Genomic DNA, 17,194 nt, shown 5'->3' with positions numbered 1-17,194 from the left:
CACTTTAAAGGGGACTGGTTAATCCTGATTTTCTGGCCATAACATGGACAGTATTTTCTGACCAGCCATTTACTGGACTCAGGCCCATGATTACTGTATCTTAAACATGAATGGAAAAACATAAGGGTGCAGGGTAAGCACACCCTGAACCCCAGGGACATCAGGGGGGTGCCACAGGGCCCTGCTGGCTTAGCTGGCCACAACATTGACATGATGTAGCAGCCAATGCAGGACTTGTGGTCATGGTCCTCATTGCATTGTTGTGAATGACAGGTTTTGAGTGTCAGCAAAAAGGAGCACAGACAAATCATGTTTTGGTGGTGTTATAGTTATTTTAGGAATTCTCATGGGTGCTCAGATAATTTTACCAAGTGAAAAATGCTAATCCCCTACTGGGATTTTAAGAACTTTTTTGTGAGAAAACAGTTTTCCCTCGTGATTTTCTAATAGAGGTTATGGAAGGTGCTCTAGAAGAGCACATTTTCTATAAGTTCATGTTCTCTTTAGGCCTGGGCGGAGTTTGCAGAGTTCTGCTACACAGATATCAGCGAAGAGCCCAAAAAACTCTGCCGTGCTCCCTGAGCTGCGAAGTGCAGTAAGTCGCGCTGCTGGCTCTGATTTTTAGCTCTGGGAGTTTGTCCCATGCTGTAAAATCAGCGCAAACGGCATCTTGCAGTGGCTAGAGAGCTCTGCTTCTTTCTGTCGCTCGAGTAGATGTTCTACTCGAGCGGTCGCTTCCTCATCGTGAGCGGCAGGTTTCTCAACGCAAGCGGTAGCGATCAGCTGCAGCAACCCATGCTGGGAAATCTCACTGGGAGGTGGTATATCGAATGATTTTTCTCGCTTGCCTTCTTATCGCTCACGAGAGCAAAAACACGGCACCCCTTTGTTTCTGCACAGAATGGGCAAAACTCCACAAATTTCACCGGCCGAGCAGAATTTGTCACCACCCCTAGTTATCCTCCTCAGGCATGTAAGAATAAAGTATGATATTCTGAGTAACACTTGTATTCGGCAGCAGTCTGTCAGTTATCTCCCCATTGTTCTACTGCAGATTCACCACCGTGTTATAATGAACAATTAGAGTGCTAAAATTCTGTATCATGACAATACTGTGGTACACCTGAAGCCATCTTGATGAACTCATAGCTGTAAAACCTAAAGCATTACCTGTAGAAATTAACAAAACGAGAGAGCTTATTTTGTCATTGCAATTATAGTTGATACTCCAGAAAGATAAAAAGAGGACACATTTTCTTTGAATTCTCAAAATTGTCCTAATCTATTTCAGGGAAACTTTGTGAAATACAGGAAAAATAAGTACTTCCAACACCTACAGCAGTCTGTTAGCTAACTCTATAGTAATAAATTGCAGCGTCACCATCTTTGTGGTGACTCACGTCTGAGCATACCCTGCCACACTTATGGCGGCCAAAAGCGGTACAAAAGCGGGTGGTGATGGGCAGAGCATCTGAGTCAATCAAACACTCACACCCAGTCAAAAGATCTGGGTCCCTTGCTCACTTTGCCACTGGATTCAAGCAAGCCGGCTGAAGACGGCTGGAATGCCAGAAACTGGTCCTCGGAAGCTTGTTTCCGGTCCAGGGAAGGCATGGCTTGGCAGTTCGGGTTGGACTGTTCCCATGAGGCACAGGGTCAGACTAATTTGCATATAGCCATGTCTGAACTGGGGTGGTAGAGTGGGCTAAAGAATGGTGATGGATTAAACCCAGATCTTTTAACTGGGTGTGTGAGTTTGATTGGTAAAGATGCTCCGTCCATTACCACCCCCTTTTGTACCGCTGTATCAGATCTGAGCGTTCCATTGACATGGATTTAGTAATGGCACTGTCTATAGTTTGGAAGAATAGGCTCTTTCCAAGAATATTTTCTTGCATTCTATCTGGGCTGTTTAAGAGACACTGAATCACTGTTTACTCTTCTGAGTCTAAGCATTTTCCCATGGGGGAAGCTATTGATTAAGTGACGTGGGTGTGCGCAGCTGGCGTGTAAAGTAGCATTGCCTGCTGTATCTTTACGATAGAGTTTTGTTTCTATCCTATTGTTTGTTATGTATACCTGCATATCTAGAAAGTTAACTGAATCTGTACTGACTGTGGCAGTAAAATGTAAATGTAATAGATTCTCATTAATGCTATCTATACATTTCTGTGCTGCTTGATGTGTACCTTTCCATATTACAAAACGGTCATCGATATAGTGTACAACCATACAATGATGTTGTTCTGTATCTCTTCCTTGTATTTAGTTTTGAGTACCAGCTCCTTTCACCAGTCCATGTGTATACACACAGAGCTGGGGGAGAAGCTGTCTCCCATAGCTATGCCTCTAGTTTGCTTATACAACATATTATTGAACATAAATACATTATTCTTTAAACAGAATGACACAATTTCTGCTAGCACCTGACTGCATTGTGTCTGTGATTCTGCTCTTCTAGACAGAAAGTATTTTAGTGAATTAAGCCCATCACAATGTTGTACTTGTATAAAGCGAGGTCACATCAAGTGATAATAAAAGGTAGTTATTCAATTTTTTCAAGAAATCATTAGTGTTCCGCAAGATGGAAGTGTCTGGACAAACCATTGTAAAAAATAGTCCACATATTGTGAGGTATGTTCTAAAAATTAATTTCGGGCTGATATGATTGGTCTTCCTGACAGATGCTCAGAGTCTTTGTGTATCTTTGGGATAAAATAGATTGAAGGAGTTACTGGGTGATCGTTTAAAAAAAAAAAAAATATATATATATATATATTTTCAAGAGGACAAAACAAACGGGCAGATAAACAAGCAAAAAAGGCAAAACTGAGGGCCGAAAAAGGAGTGGGGAAAAACAAAACAGAGGGCAGAAAAACCAAAAGAAAAGGCCTAACAGAGAGCAGAACAATGAGCAGAAAAGACAACACAGAAATCAGAAAAATGAGCAGAAAGGAAAAACAGTGAGTAGAAAAATTAGCAGAAAAGGCAAAACAGAGCAGAAAAGGACAAAACCGTGGGCAGAAAAACTAGCAGAAAAGACAAAAAGGAGGGCAGAAAAATGAGCCAAGAAGACCAAACAAAGCAAAAGTGGGCAAACAGAGGACACACACACACACACACACACTTGCAGACCCACTCAGAGACTAATATACTCACTCACACATCCACTGAGACACTCATATACCCACTCACAGACCCACTCAGACACTCATGCACCCACTCAATGGCTCATGCACCTATTTAGAGACCCACTCAGAGACTCAAACATCCACTCACAGACCCACTCAGAGACTCACGCACCCACTTACTGATCCACTCTTACACAACTGGAGGCACACACAGCCTGACTCAAACACTCGTGGAGGCACTTGCAATCCCCCTCAGACTCTGTGACACCAACGCATAAACCCACGCAGATACTCATGCACCCACTCAGACACTCAAATACGCAATCACAGACCCACTCAGACACTCAGTGAGACAATCACGCATTCACTCACATACCCACTGAGGCACTCATGCACTCACACACTCACTATCAAAGGGTACAGGTTACAGTTAGGAAATTAAATTAAAAAAAACCTTAGAAATTCACTAAAAAATCAAAGGTTATAGGGACGGTATAGTTAGCAATTAAAATAGGGAAAACACCTTTGAAATTCACTGAAAAGAAACCAAAGCTTACAAGGATGTTAGGAAATAGGCTCAGATTTCACTCATACAAAACCAGTGAGATTCAGCAGTTATAGTTACCTGAGCTAACTATAATTTACGCCCCCACCTTGCACTGCTTATGACCTCACTTATTACATCACTTATCACATGGTCAGTTGAGAAGCAATGGAAAAAAGAAGTAGTCACAAGGCATGATGACATCATAGATGACATCACTGGTGACTCAGTCATCAGTTACAATTCCTCAGGAAGGTTACGAAGCTGCAGCTCCACTGAGCACCCATCCTTAGAGAGATTGCCTTGAGTCTGCAGCTGCAGTACCACTGTCACCACAGGATGTTCTCATAGAGCGTGTAATAGGCGAAGAGGCCACAGGTGCACCGAACACATGTTTTCCTGGAGACTGAAAGGAGCATAATGGCTGCTGCGCTACTGTTTATTCTCACACAGATTACACAGAGATTAAAGGCTGCCGCATTGCCAATTCTATTACTTTAGGGATAATGGAAATTCACAGACATGAAATGGAATGGAATAGTTTTCATTCTACTGTTATCATCAGGATGTCCTCTCACCAAGTTCTGGAAGAAAAACTTCAGCATTTTCAGTCACAAGCACCAGACATATTTACAGACTTTTAAACAAATGGAAGATTGCAGTCTCAGTGATAGTTACTCAGACCAAGATGTACTGAAAGGGGTTGCAACGAGGCTCGAGTGATACAAACCGATGCAAAATGGTGCAAACTGCAGACTTGATCAACTTTTGTGTGTTAAAGTGTGATTCTGAAAGTTGTCTCATACACAGCTTCAAACCTGCTGTGTGCCATACCCCTTGCAAGGTATGCAAAGGGGGCTTGTATGGTGTGAGATAGGGCCATAGATATTGAAACCAAGACAGATCTACTAAAGTAGTGCGATCTGGGTTTGGAGTAGTAAAGTGACTCACATTGCCCAGACACTTTGAGCTGCTAAAAATGCTGACTATATATGGGACATATGCTGCATCAGGGCCAATGGCCTTCCAGAAACGTAGGTCTGAGTTAAGGTTTCCAGTGTCTCTATCCACACGTGTGGCCTGGGGGGTCGCAGCTTTTTGTTCAGTGCTTCCACTGCCTACAACAGTCTTCAACTCACTATCAAATACTCTACCAATCTTCTTACTTTCAGAAAATCCCTCAAAACCTGGTTATTTAATACAGCTAATGTGCCTCAAATATAAACCTGTTATGTTGCTAACTCAGAAGCAACCATAGTACATAACGGGTAATGCCAGAGACCTCCCAGTTGTGCTTAGTTGGTACAAGTGGTTGCCGGTGGTGGGTCTTGTGTACACAATCATACTTTAACCTGGGGCAAAAGAGAGAAACAGAGAACATGGAGAATGAAGAGAAAGCTAGGAAAACAGACCCAAAGGGGGAAAGCAAGGATCAAAAATAACCTGCAAGAGAAGAGAGAGATCACTAGAAAGGAAACTGTGGTGAGCGAGTGGCCCTGAAGGAATTAATGAACAATGGCCAAATTATAATCAAGCCCGCTGACGAGGGAGACAATATAGTCCTTCAAAATAGAAGTGACTATATGCGGGATGGTAGTGTCCCCCTTCGTAAACCGTTATATTAATATTTTTTGTATTAATCTCTGTGATTCACTTGTCTGGGAAACATGCGAGTATTCCTGTTGTGTATTCCTACGTGATGTCGATATTGGATCTATGCACTTCTTTTCCACATTGTGTATCCCCTTTCGTAGCCAGCTACATACTCGTTTATTGTACTATTTCCTTTGATTCATTCGTCTGTGAATTATGCGATTATTTGTCTGGGATTTATGCAAGTATTCCTGTTGTGTATTCTTACTTTTTGAAATTGAATTTATGTCCTTCATTCCTTTGTAAAGTGTTCTGATATCCCTCGGGATCTTTTTGCGCTAAATGCCACTTTATAAATTAATAAATAAATGGTGATGGAAGAAAGAGGCATGAGGTAGCATTAATACTAGGCACCCTTAGTGTTTGGCTTGCTTGCATCCAGCAGTGCTGGTGGCAGGTTCCTGAGAAAAAATCTGGGTCCCTGCACTTATTTTATATTTCACTTATTAAGCACTGAATACACACTTTTCAGTACTTGTGTGCGAGATAGTTATGTAACTTGACAACAGTCTTACAGATCCTGTGGAAGGAGCACACCTCCTTGTACCCCAGGTAATTGACAATCTAACCTATCCTTTAGAAGGAACACACTTTCTTGTACCCCAGGGTATCAACAATATTAATGATTCTTGTACCCCAGGGTATCGACAATCTCACTGATCCTAAAAAAGGAGCACATATTCGTGTACCCCAGGGTATTGACAATATGATCAATCCTTGAGAAGGATCACATCTTCCTGTACCCCTGGATATCAACAATCTTACAGATCCTTTTTTTTTTTTTTTTATCTTTTTATTCAATTAGTTTTTTAACTTTTTTTTTCCCCCCCTCAGGAGCACAGAGAGGGCATGGAGCAAATAACAAAGGAAAACAGCATTGTCTGCTCATATGAGGTTTACACCATATGTTTCAACTAAGGTACACAAAAAGAGAAACAGCTTCTTAACACCAAATTAGTACATCCCTCCATATTGGAGTGATTTACCTCTACTTATACATACAAATTAACATCAAGCACATTATATATATGTTATTCGTTATTAAATCTTTTTTACACAAAGTCTACTGTCTCATACAGATTATATACACGTTATATACATATACCTCTCCTATACACACTAATACAGGTTATATACAAATTATATACATTTACATTTCCTATACAGATCACTCTTCTTCCTTCCATTTCGTTATTATCCCCCAAATTTCCAAGCCTATTTTCCTCAACCTTTTCCCTCTTCTGGAGTAGATCGCTTTTTCTAAATTGTATATGCTCAACAGCCTGGCTAACCATTGTTGGAATGATGGAGCCATTTGGTCTAACCATACGGTGGCAACACACAATCTGTACACTGCCATAGCCACAAAAATGAAATATTTCCCTGTATCAGCTACGTTATTACCATCTACCCCTAGCAAGATAATCGCAGGTGTTAGGTTAACAGGTAGTTTTAGTGCCCTTTGTAGAAACATTTCTATCTCTTTAAGTACTCTAGCTAGATTTGGACATGTTGCGAACATGTGGGTGGCATCTGCGGCTACACTCGTGCATCTAGGACAGTTAATACCAGTTGTCGCTCCCCACTGTGCCAGTTTAGCCGGGGTATAATATAGCCAATACATAGTCTTGTAATGCTGTGCTTGTAATGACGCAGAGCATAGGATGTTTACCCCCAATTCCAATGATGTATTAAAGCACTCTTGTCCTATGCCCAGCTTCCTTGACCAAGTTTCCCCCCATTTAACCACATCATCTGGCCTTTGTTCGTTTAGCTCAAAATAAAATCTTTTAATTGTACAATCTACTCCAGTCTCTATTATCTCCAATATGTTATTTTTTTCAAATCCACATGTACCCCCTCTTTTATTTTGTAAAAAACTCCTTACTTGTAAATATTTAAAGAAATGTTGTGTTGACAAATTAAATTTTTTCTGTATTGTTACAAATTGCTTCACCCCTTGTGTCCCCATTACATCTCCTAATTTTTTTATCCCTTTCCCATACCATTCTGCAAAAACTACATCAGAAAATATATCTCCCGGGAATAACGTATTCTTGTGTAACCTCGTATACCTATTACAATTCCCTAGACCAAACTTTTTCATAAATGCCTTCCATATTTTATGTGCGTCCGCTAAAGTCTTGAAGCGTGTTCTTTTAAAATATGCCGTGTCAAAATTTTTCAAAAAAATATCATTTGTTTCTTCACCCATCAATATACCATATACCGCTAATGACCCTAGGTGATCTTCCCCTTCTACTTCAGCTCCGCCTATTAATCCTACCATATATTGCAGGGCAGCAGCCCAATAATACATCTTGATGTCTGGTAGCGCCCATCCTCCTCTTTCTCGCGGGAGTGCCAGAAATCTCGCCGCTCTCCTAGTTTTCCCCTTGGACCATATAAATTTGTTAATCATATTCTCAATCCTTTTGAACCAGATGTTGTCAAACCATAAAGGAATTGTTCGAAAGAGGTATAGAAATTTCGGCATGATTAACATTTTTATAATGTTCACTCTTCCAACCAAGGTGAGATGGAGATTGTTCAGTCTATCTAGATCCCCCCCAACTTTCCGTACAATAGGGTCGATATTTAATTCAACTATCTTATCTAGTTCTGAGGTTATGGTTATTCCCAGATAGGTTCCCGTCCGTACCACCCGAGGGTCCTGGCATAGAGCCTTGCTATTTTTTATGATTTGTGTTTTCCCAGTATTCAAAGAATACCCGGAGATCTTCCCAAAATTCTTTGCCTCCTGCTCCACGTGTATTATAGCCTCTGTGGGTGATGATGTTATGACCGCCACGTCATCGGCATAGGCCAATATTTTACACTCCCCCCTAGGTGTAACAATTGGGGAAATGTTCCTGTTTAACTCCAGTCTTCTAATCAGAGGGTCTAGATATATTGCAAATAGCAGCGGGGAACATGGGCAGCCCTGCCTCGTACCCCTATTGATCTTTACTTTGTCCGTTAACCCAGCATTGATTCTTATTGCCGCCACAGGCTCTCTATACAATGTTTTTAACGCTGTTAAAAAACCACCCCCAAAACCAAATTTTTCCAAAACACTCCACATATATACCCATGACACCCGGTCGAAAGCTTTTTCGGCGTCAAGTAATAGTACCGCAAATGAATCCCCATCAGCCTCTGTTTTATCCATAAGGGTAATTAACTTCCTTACGTGGTGTGTGGTCCCCCGTCCCGGTATAAAGCCATGTTGATTGTTAGTAACTAAAGGTGTTATTACACTGGCAAATCTTGTTGCCAGTGCTTTTGAATATATCTTAGTGTCCGTATTCATAAGAGTAATCGGTCTGTATGACCCTGGGTTAGTTGGCGTTTTCCCTTTCTTAAGAATAACCACAATTTCGGCCTCCGACCACGTGCCTGGTATTGAAATTCCCTTCTGTGCCTGTTTCATAGTATGTAACATATCTCCGCGTATCTCCTCCCAAAATACCTTATAGAACTCTAGCGGAATTTTGTCCGGACCAGCCGCCTTTCCTGATGGTAAGCTCTTCATAGCTGCTTTTACCTCCTCTAATTCTAGCATGTTGTCAATCCTCTTCTTCTCTACTTCCTCCAGCTGTCCCCCCTCATGACAATTCAAATACTCAATTATATCTTCAGGGTCTTTTATATCACTTTCAGAGTATAGATCCGTGTAAAAAAGCCTAAAGACTTCCCTTATTTGTTGTACATTGGTTACCGTCGCTCCTGAACTATCTTTAATTGCTTTTATCTCCCCAAAGGACACCTGCTGCCTAGTTCTAGCTGCTAGCATTTTACCCACCCTTTCGTTCAACTCGTAACAGTTCTCCCTATTTACTGTATATTGCTTGGCTGCTCTTTCTGCTAACTGCTCTTCCTCCTCCATTCGCAGTTTTACGAGTTTAAGGTATGCGGAGTTCGTTGGAGCATCATTATCAGTTTGATTGGTCCTACTGTTCAATTCCTCCTCCGCCCGCAGTAGCTCCCTCCTTACCCCCTCACTTCTTTCTTTCTCCTGTTTCCTTTTCCTAACCCCATAGCTAATGGTCTCGCCCCTCACACCGGCTTTGAAACAATCCCACACTGTTCCTACGGGTGCTGTATGCCTATTTATATCCAAGAACTCAGTAATCCATCTCCTCATATGTTGAATATATGCGTCCTCCACTAAAAAAGCTTTTTCGAATGACCACTCCGAAGCCTTCCTTGCCACTGTCATATCTTTCAAAGTAATTATAAGGGGATTATGGTCCGATAACAACCTTGGTATTCTTTCGATATCTATCCCGTCCCCACCTTGGGTGTTAACTAAAAAATAGTCTAGTCTAACACTTATCCTATGGGGTGCTGAGTAATATGTGAAACCATCTTGACCAGGGTTAAGGGTGTCCCATACATCAATCAAGCCATTGTTTCTAGCTAAGTTAGCAACTGCTTTATAGACTCTTTTCTTCCTTCCCTTATAATTAATTGGGGGCCCCAACCCCAGCCCCAATCCCCCTGCTCCGTTGATATTAAAGTCTCCTCCTATCACTATAAATGGGGCCCAGGTTGCCAACTCAACATCAATTTCTTCAAAGATCTCTGGATCATCTCCTGTAGACCCATATATAGATCCAAGAGTGACCCACGTTTCTCCGACCAAGCATTCTATCAAGGCCCATCTGCCCCATACATCCTCCCATTTTTTCCTGGTAGTAACCCCTCTTTGCCTTGCCATAACCGCAACACCCCTATTCCTACTTCCCTGCCTAGAGTGTGCTAAAACCGTAAGACCCAACTGGTCTAACAGCCTGATTTCAGACAATTGTATATGTGTCTCTTGGAGTAGTAGAAAGTCTATTTTTAAACTTTTAATCAAAACAGCTGCCTTCTGCCTTTTGGTCTTATCATTAAGGCCACAGACATTCCATGTCATTATTCGTATACTCATCCGGGGTTTTTAACAAAGACAATCATAGTTTTAATCATATAATAAAAAAAAAACAGGTTACACATTATAGCCACGGCTTTATATAACACAACAAACACAAAGCTTTCTTCTGTTTCATTATTCCCCTTATTCTGCAATATTTCCTGTATTATACATTTCTTATTTGTTTTACGCTCCTTGCCCCCCCCGTGTCTCCCACCCTTTCCCCCCACCCCGACTATCCCACCCCCCCTACAGGCAAGTAGGTCCATTGGACCTAGATGTGACAGCTGTGTCTGTTTGGGTACCACGCCTCCCCCCCCCCGCTCTTATCGTGTCACAAACCCTCTGCGTAGAAAATGCTCATTGTTGACATCTACACATTTATATGACATTTCTTGTGCTTCTATAAAAAAATTTCAGAGGTCTGAATTTTTTTTTTTTTATATCCTACCGCCTTTAGCAGGTAAGTCTACCACTAAGTCCTGAGACTGTGCACTATTCCGCGGGGTCCTCTCCTTGAGCCATGTCAAAAATTCAGCTGCTCTGACCTCAGAATAAAAGATCTTAAACTGGCCGTCCTTAACCACTTTAAGCCTACTAGGGAACATTAGGTATGCCTCACACCCAATTCTCTGAAATGGAGCTATCAGCTCCCGAAGTCTCCACCTACGTTCTACCGTTGTATGGCAGAAGTCAGGTCTAGCAAAGAACTCTATCTCCTGATATCTGCACTTTGCTTGTGGTCTTGCTTTGGCCATTATCTCCTCTCTCAATAAGAAGTTGCCCACATATATTAAAAATGCTCTAGGCTTTTTTAATCCCTCACCCTTTCTCTGTATAAAAGGGAACCTATGGGCACGCTGAATCTCAACTTCCCAATTCCAGCCTTTTATATCTGGGAGAGCCCCCTTGAGAAATTCGATTATGTAGGCTCTTGCGTCCTGACCCTCCCTTCCCTCCGGAATTCCTAAGAGTCTGACATTGTTTCTCCGCTGCCTATTCTCAAAATCTTCGAGTTTCCATAGTACATCATTGTTCATTTTCTCTTGGTCTTGTCTGAATTCCTTCCACCCCTTCATTTCATCTTCCAGGCACCCTGTTCTTTCTTCCACCTCTGTGACTCTCCCTGCCAGCTCTGTGCACGCTTTATTTACCTTTCGAAGAGCATTTTGTATCCTTTTACTTTCCTGTCTGGCTCTCTGGCTTTCTACCCTTGCCTCCGTCTGTATTTGTTTGAGCATTGAATACATCATTTCAAACCCCAAGGGCGATTTTTGGCGCTGGGGCTGCTCCTGGTTTTGGGTCTGAGACTCGGGTAGACCTTGCCTAACTCTCTCCTCAGTCAACCGTAAAGACCCTAGGGACACATCTATACTCCCGACTCCCTCTTTATACATTTGAGATGTAGCTGCATAGTCCCAATCGAGTCTCTTTGCTACATCTGTGGCTGCTGGGCTTATAGATCCCTTTGCTCTTCTCCTTTTTTTAGTCAATACCTTAGATTTTTGCTTTATAGCTGTATCTTTGTCAGAAGGCTCTCCAGAACCCGAACCAGATGTAGATACAGTCTCTGTTCCAAGTCCAGACAATGTCTGGTCACTTCCCAAGTCAGCAATAGAGGAGTCCTCTAACTCACCCCCCCCCAGCTGCCCCCAGCTCCTCACCTTCCTCCTCACCCTCTTACAGATCCTTAAGTAGGAGCACACCTTCATGTACCCCAGGGTATCAACAATCTTGCCGATCCTTTAGAAGGAGCACACTTTCTTGTATCCCAGGGTATCAACGATCTTACCGATTCTGCTACCCCAGGTTAAAGACAATCTTACTGATCCTTTAGAAGGAGCACACCTTCATGTGCCCCAGGGTATTGATAATCTCACAGATCCTGTAGAAGGAGCACACCTTCATGTACCCCAGGGTATTGACAATCTTATCAATCCTTGAGAAGGAGCACATCTTCTTGTACCCCAGGATATCAACAATCTTACAGATCCTTTAGTAGGAGCACACCTTCTTGTACCACAAGGTATTGACAATCTTATCAATACTTTAGAAGGAGCACACCATCTTGCACCCCAGGGTATCGACAATCTTACATTTCCGGTAGAAGGGGCACAACTTCATGTACCCGAGGGTATCAACGTTCTTACTGATTTTTGTACCCCAGAGTATCGACAATCTTAATGATTCTTGTACCCCAGAGTATCGACAATCTTACCGATCCGTAGAAGGAGCGCACTTTCTTGTACCCCTGGGTATCAACAATCTTAATGATTCTAGTACCCCAGAGTATCGATAATCTTACAGATCCGTAGAAGGAGCACACTTTCTTGTATTCTAGGGTACCGACAATCTTACCGTTCTATAAAAGGAGAAAACTTTCTTGTACTTTAGGGTATCGACAATCTTACCGCTTCTTGTACTGCAGGGTATCAACTATAGAACCGATCCTTTAGAAGGAGCACATCTTCTTGTACCCCCATGACATCGACAATCTTACTGATCATTTATTAGTTGCACACCTTCTTGTACCCCAGGGTTTCCCAGGCAAGGGTTTCCAAAGAACCTGCCTAACAGACTGATGTGTTGATCATGAAAGAATGCAGCTGAATGCTTTTTCTAGCTGAACTACTTTGATGATTTCTTCTTTGTTCAGATGAATGAAACTAATATTTCGCATTATACAAGGCACCTAACCGCATTGTACTGCATAGAAGTGAAACCGAAAAACTGATGGGTGCATTTGAAAATATGAAGAAACGTTTGATCCTAAAAGGACTGGTGATCGAAAACTGCGCCACGTCTACCTATAATAGGTGATTCTCTCCATAGTTACGCATCAGGATCCATGATGGATTAAGTGACTACTTCCAGAGGGTTCGCGACTATCACATAAGCACCAAGAAGAAATCAAACCGTTCTTCAACACTGTAGGAATGTCAGAATCAATCAGAGCGTAGCTTATCTGGCAGGATGGCTCAGTGAGCCGAATAATAACCTCTTAACCATGACCTAATCAGCAGGTGTCAAGTCTGAACCGCAGCGAGGCCTACTCAGCCATCCATCATTCTCAACATTGGCACATTGAGCGCCATTACATTTGATAATGAAAGCACCTGGTATTTGACTCATTTAGAAATGGAAAAAGTGCAGTATGAAACAGTGTACAAAAAACAAGTTATTAGCACTGGATATAGACAGTCAAAGGTATCAAATCTGTAATTTGAACACAGAAGCTGGGTGTAGTCATCATGAATAAATAAATGAAACAAACAAGCCTGACTCTGATTGAGATTAGGGCCTTCCGTTCATCAATTTACAACCAAATTATCACAATTAAACCAGCATACCAAACAGGAGCCAGAGGCGAGGCTTCCATTGGTGCAGCATCTGCAGTGGCACCGGGGCCTAGAAGTCTGAGTGGCCCACTGAACCCCAGGGCCGGACTGGGAATGCAGAGCATCCACTGCAATTTTCTCGCACCAGGCCTGGGGAAATGCTTGCTTGCTGCTTTTGTTACTGTGGGTCGATATTGCAGCACCACTGCAAAACCAGTCCCCAGTAACAAAACCATCCCCCCACCACTGCAAAACCATTCCCCCACCCTTCCCTCCAGGGGAAACGGCCGATGCCCGTTACGGCCAGTCCGGCCTTGCTGAACCCTGATTATTGCTGTATTTCACAGTTCAAACAGTGGCTAAGAGACCCATTTCTTTCCTTGCACTAGGGCCCATGACATGCTGGCTATTCCACTGTCAGGACCAGGTCTCGTGACGAACTCTCGTGAATAGACCAACAAGGCCAAAGTCTGTACAGGGGCTCACTAAAACAACAGAGCAGGGGCATAAACAGGATTATAAAAACCTTCCCGAAATATGACAGGCTGCAAGTGGCATTTTGTGGATTTGCCCTTTCTTTCTTTTTGACATCCACTTAATTTCAAATGAATCATGGGAAGAAGCGATCTGGCGATATATACTTAATAATTGTCTCTGTGAAACATGTTTGGGACTATAATGCAAGGAACACCATTGACATCAGTTCTTAATTTGTAAAAACCTAAGTGCCACCCCCCTTCTCAGAAGGTTTTCCACAAGCCGGTGGTATTCCGCTCATCCCCCCTTGGCTTAGGTACTTACACAGGTATCTCAAGCCACTTCATCCTTGTATATGGAACATAGGAACTCTCTATTGCTCACTTATCTCAGGTTACATTACTCCAGCTAGACATTGCCACCTCATACTTCAAACTACTCATCCACGCGTTCAAGGTAGTCCACATCATAGAACCAGCCTACGCCAACCACCGACTGACAGGCAACTCCACTCAGTTCACCTAGTCTTTGCACATGTCCCACACATCTGTTGAGCCCCAGGAGGGGGGAAAAGTCCTGGAACGACCAGCCCCTCCTCCTCCAGACCTCCACCACCCTCGCTGACTTCAAGAGAGCACTCAAGAACCTGGGTATTCAACTAATCGGCTCATCCTCCGCGCCTGGATACACCCGGGTTGTTAAGTCTACTCTACAGTTCTGAATTGATTGATTGATTGATTGATACCATAGTGCATTTGGATATAAGCTTTAATCTCCAGTTCTACCCATCTGTCGACCCATTCGCCACACAACCCAATTGACACCCAGTATCCATCACTTCAGTCATGGGGCAGCAGAGGGTAGGGCGAGAACAGGGAAGGAAGGGCCCCGCTGGAGACAATTGTTCCCAAGTCACACATGTAGATATTATTTTATATACTTTATATGTCAGATCCTGCACATACACATAAACATGGGGAAATAAGAATAGCATGTTTGCTCCTGCATTTACATTTTAACCCTTTATTTATTTGATCTTACTAATTTTGCTCCCAAGTCTGCAGACTGACTACAGTTTCTTATATTACCTTTCATGATAAGGAAGCATGGAAAACTGTGTGCATGAGCCAGATTAAGTGAATTACGGAGATACCCACTTTGTGACTGGAATCCCTCGAAGGTGATAGGAGGAATGCTTGTAAACTGTCTAACCACTGGCAATCACTTGGGTTATCATTTCAACCCCTTGTCTTTCACCCATTGGGCTACTTTTGACAAAGTCCCACTGTATACAAATCGGTTCTCGTCCTGCTCCGTATGGAAACAGTCCATCCCAAACTGCCTGGTGAGGATAGCTCCAGAAGGGAACACAAGCAGCTCCAGACCGGTTTTGGCCTCAACACTGAGGTATTGCTTGGATCCTATGGCACAGTGAGCAAAGGACCCACGTCTGGACATACCCATGGCTACTTAGTGTGTTCTTAGAATACTTCTACCAGCCCAGGTTTTAACCTGGAATACACACAGTACATTGGAGGTCAGTGTTATGGGCTGGTATTGGCTTGTTAGGTTGACATTTCATGTCAGTAGCTCTGGTATCATCTAATTCTTTTCAAGAATGGGTCTGTTCTACTTGGCCTTCTCCATTTCATAGGACTTCCTGGTGATGGGCTGGCAGAAGTTGCTGGAACAGGGAAGAACTGGTTAATAGTAAGTGGAGTTGGAAGGCACAAGGTTGTTTGTTATTGAAAACACTGTCCTAAGCAATGTCATATTTTCACCACTGTGGGATTTTGATGCTATCAGATACTCCTTCAGGACATGATGTACATTGCACTGTAGATAAAGTGGAATCATAGAGTGTGGACTCTTTTATGGGTTAGATCAGGATAATCTGTAAATGGTATGGACATTTTAAATGTGAACATTAATGCATTGCCCACCATAATATCACAAACTACATAAAACCTTCTGCTGGCAGCTGCACTACAAGGAAGCTGACCTGCCAGCCACAGAAATACTGGTTAAGCTGTTGCAGTCTCTGCCTTATTTTTCCCTTCAGATCTTGAAGTGTGTCAGTCACTTTCTTCACCTGGTTAACAAACATATTTGCAGAGGCCTGCAGTGAATGCTGTCTGCATGGTGCAGAAGTGTGTCTCAGGGGAGCTTGAAGTCTTGGAGGATTGAAAGTTCTAGGGTTAGTAGAGGCTATTGACCAGTTCAAAAGATGCCCATAAACAAATGTGGTACTGGGAAGGCTACAGAAGAAATAAATAAACTAGTGGTAGGGCGACTCTACAGTTGGTTTTAAGAGTGACAACTGAGGCCAGCATAGAAAAGTCAGCTTGACCAACAAGCAATTGTGTCTAAATGAAGGCAAGATATCTGCTTGTTTTGTGGAGAAATAATCAATATATGCAGGTAAAGCAATCAACAGCCAAACTACCAATCAACCTAATGATTTATATGAATAGTCATTCAGACCAAAGCATCATAACAGAGATGACCAAACAAAATCTACAGCAATAGTGCATGGTGAACTTCTATCTCATTCTTTCCATTTTTCAGTACACTGTGGATAGTGTTTTTATTATAACCAATAAATCTAAACACCTCACCAGAGACAGGAAGACCTATTTATATATTTCAAACAGTATATACAGTAAAGAGGTTATTTTAAAGATATGATTTTTTATGTTGTGTATGCATTGACAAACTACTTATTTTATTTTATGTGATTGGCCTTCTCATTGATAAAGTGCAAAAGAGCTTTTAAGTATGTAATTACTGTTTATAGGCCCTCTGAGTTCTCGTTAAATCGCTATGTGCTGACTGAAACGATGATTCTCTGTTTCTATACTAAAATGTAGCAAATGCTCAACAAAATACAGCATATTAATGTTCTTTATTTTAATAATTATTTAATGTAAGTCTGTTAGACCTGTCCACCATAGGGTGGTCTTCCCCCCAAACCTTTTGTCTTCACCCCTTCTGTTTTTGCTAAATCTCTTTTGTGCTGGCTTTAAGACTCTGTGCACTCCACGGCTGCTAACCAATGCTAAAGTGATTGTGCTCTCTCCTTTAAACAAAGTGGAATTGGCTTATGCCCAATTACCATTCTCAGTTTACTTGT

Source organism: Lissotriton vulgaris, chromosome 4_1 (genome assembly GCF_964263255.1).
Source record: "Lissotriton vulgaris chromosome 4_1, aLisVul1.2, whole genome shotgun sequence".
NCBI classification, from domain to species: domain Eukaryota; kingdom Metazoa; phylum Chordata; class Amphibia; order Caudata; family Salamandridae; genus Lissotriton; species Lissotriton vulgaris.
This window is presented reverse-complemented; position numbering follows the sequence as displayed.